Source organism: Halyomorpha halys, unplaced genomic scaffold, assembly GCF_000696795.3.
Source record: "Halyomorpha halys isolate HHAL.00 unplaced genomic scaffold, Hhal_1.1 Scaffold678.1, whole genome shotgun sequence".
Taxonomy (NCBI): domain Eukaryota; kingdom Metazoa; phylum Arthropoda; class Insecta; order Hemiptera; family Pentatomidae; genus Halyomorpha; species Halyomorpha halys.
The window spans coordinates 295609-299233 of NW_027112940.1; positions in this window are offsets into that span (position 1 = coordinate 295609).

Sequence of the window (3625 nt, forward strand, 5' to 3'; positions counted from 1 at the left end):
CATCTTCAAAGCTCTTTCAAATGGTTTAGTTTTTGTTACGTTTATTGTAGTACATTATTTACAAGAAGAGCTTAAATTTTCCTTGTGGTTGGCATAAAATAGAATTCTGTGAGGATCTGAACCTCAATGTGTCACCAGTGGTTCACATGGCTGCTTTGCTTGGATCATGTTTCAAAGATATTACCGTACAAACTATAAATTTACTTTGTTTTATTTAATATTTTATAAATAAAGTACTTTTTTATATTTATAAATATTTAATATATAAGTCTCCTTTTTATGTTTTTCAACTTAAAATAACTTTAAAATAGTAAATTTGTAATGTTAATTTTTTTTTTTCTGTCCTCCTTAATTGAAAATATATAGATTACAATATATATATATATATATATATATATGTATATAATGGAGCTCTTCCTTTGCCATATGGCAACCTCTCACGATAGCCAAGTGTTCTATACCATAGACCTCTGGCACACATATCATATGACAGATCTTGTAATGTTAATTTTTTTTTTTTTTTTTTTAAAGTAATGTTAAATGTTGTTGTTAACTCTATAAAAATTTTAAAAAACGAGAACAGCATCTGGGCTTAAATTTCAAATCGTGAAAATTAAATCCCATTTGTTCACTTCTTAGATTAAGTATTAGTAGCCTGCTTGAAGACTACAATGACTCCGAAAATTTACAGCTTCCTCTAAAAACTAGACATTCAAACTCTTCAGAGATAAGATAAAAACACCTTCGGCCAAAGTAACATAATTTTAGTTTGGAGCTTATGAAACTCAATCAATAATTGAAGAATTCTATCTTCATAGGGATAACGTCAGAACGAAGTTTTTAATATGAAAAGTAATTTTGTGACAAGAAGTTTTTTTAGAAGAAGCCCTTCACTCGTTTCATATTGAACTCTGAAATAAAAATAGAAAAATTTGAACAAATAGTTTTAGAGCTTTGTGATATTTTCCAAAAGTATTTAGGATTCACACTGTGATATGAAACGGAAAGTGAAAAATTGATAAGCTATAACTAAGATATTTAATGTTAAACACATGGTAGAAACCGAAGAAGATAGCGAACAAAGAAATCTGCAGACTCATTATAGAACACTGTGACGACGAAGACACAGGTGTCGGCTCCGCAGGTGTGGGCTAGACATCGAGGCGTCTCTCGACATTCCCAGCTAGATCGTCATTTACTTTCTGTCCATTTTCTGTTGTGTCAGCGAGAAGGTTTACAGGATCTATAAGGGTGCTGCCTGCTTTGAAATTTTAACGATAAACTGCTCGCGGAGAGAGAGAACTTAATAATCCACACGCTTGTCACTTGCCTCAAATCCAAGACTTATCCAAATGCTTGGTAAACAAAGGAAGCATCTGAGGCTGGTATCCACAGGTTTGTTGTTCTTTTGTCTTTGGTCGGCTATTAATTCAATTTACCCTATTTTCATTATAAAAAGAAACACAAATATCCTCAATTGAGATGGTAAGTGATAAAAAAATCTTAGAAATGGTGCTAAATAATACATAAATCCAACTTTAATTGTAGATTTTTTATCAAATATTTGTTAATTTAATTATCGAAACATATAATGTCTTTATAAACTTATATTTGTGTTGTGTCGAATGAATAACAACTATTAAAGCTAATTTACAAGATTTAAAACAAAATATTTAAACCGAATCGATAGAATTTTAAGATATACCATTTTAAAATAGAGTTAATTATTAAATCTGAAGGTTAGAGATATTCTTTAATTAATTTAAACACTTAGAAGACAAATGTTTGTCTGTTGGCAGTAATAAAAAAAGGCAAACTGTTCACAAACGTGTGGAGGCAGCATACGGCGGCTGCCTTTGATAAGTGCTCAAAATCCGACACTGGTAGGGTCGGTCACAAATTTAAGCCAACTTATAACAGCCAATCTAACGTGTAGAGGCACTTTTAATATTCATATATTCTGAATAATATTTTAGAAAAAAAGTATCAATAGCGAAATATATAAGATGCAAAATATGATTCAAAATCAGTTTCAAAATGTAGAATACATAAAATTTTGTTTAAACAATTAGTTTCATTTAGTTTATTCTAAACATTTTTCATTGTCAGTAGTAATAAAAAATACATTAATATTAGCGATAAAAGAATTTTATTATGAATGAAGAAAATAAATGTTTTCGTGTTTCCACGACTGTCATAACAACCGTATTAGCAGTTTTTTATTTAACCTTTAATGGAAATAAAGTAAGGGGTAAGTATTTTTATCATGAATAATAAAGAAGTTGTTTTAAAGAGAACAAGGCCTAAATTAATTAACCAGATTAAGTGTCTTTTAGATCGTATCAAATTTGAATTTATAATGTTAAACAGAGATGAATAGCTTTTTTTGTTAATTTAAAAATTGTTAGAAAAACCTATTTGGCTTTAATTTATAAAAAAACTTATTATTATTTTGATGGCACTAAAGCCTTCCTTGCCTCAGCCCATTTGGATCTTTTATGAAATATCCTAACTTGTCTAGAGTTCCCATAGGAATTTGATGCTTCTAATGCAACCTATTAGGACTTATGGGTTAATCCTAGAGATGTTCTCAAGTTTAATTATTGCCTGATTCCATTAAAAGGCATCAAGTAATCAAAGCACATGTGGAATCTTCCTCTATCCTCATCGTCTATAGATGATATTTTAACGAATAATGACGCACCAATCGTTATTTTTATTGTTCTCAACTCATTCCTTACCAGGTTCAAGTAAAGTTCCGCTTTTTCTTTTGACACACTTATGAAGAGTTTAAATTGGGTTTAGGTTTTGTAGTTCAGTTCTCTCTTCTCTGTAATTACACTAATAGAAATACTTCAGTATGGTTCAGGGCCCAATAAACTACCCAACCTAATGTAACACAGTTTAGTTATAATGTTTCCACACATGTAAAGGCTTATATGTGTTACAGACACATATAGGCTCATTTGACACAAACGAGTCATACAAATAAATGAAAAAAATATTTTTTTTTGTAAAGGTGTAAATAAATGCGTCAGATAATTTTTTTATTTAATTTATTTTTATATGATTACACTAATTTCTTTATGTATGAGCTGGCTAAGATAAACGTGTATCTGTGAGATTCTTTCTTATTTTTTATCTTCAAAATGTTATTTTTAATAACACTCCTCCCAACACAGTGCGATATCTTGGATCTTAGCGCAGTTACTCAGCCTCCACTGGCTTAATTACAAGTATAGGATGAGAGGGCTACGCTGGGATCTCAAAGGGCCTTCTCTACCTCTTATGTCTGAGAGATAAAGTGGGCTCGGGAATCCATAGGTATATATATCCTAAATATTGTATATAATTCATTTTCCTTAGTTTGATTATATTCATTTCATTTATTTATTTTTCTTCTATATATATTTATTTATTTATTTACTTTTTTATTTTTATTTTTTTGTATGAAAGTGTACAATTATCACTATTACACCCATTGCCCAAATTTATGGCAGATTGTAATATTATCAATAAATAAAATTTAAAAATTATTTTTAATGAGGTGTAGATAGTTGACCGTAGATTAATGCTTGGAGAAGTTTGTCGGGGGGTGCGGTCAGCAAAGAACAACATAAATAAA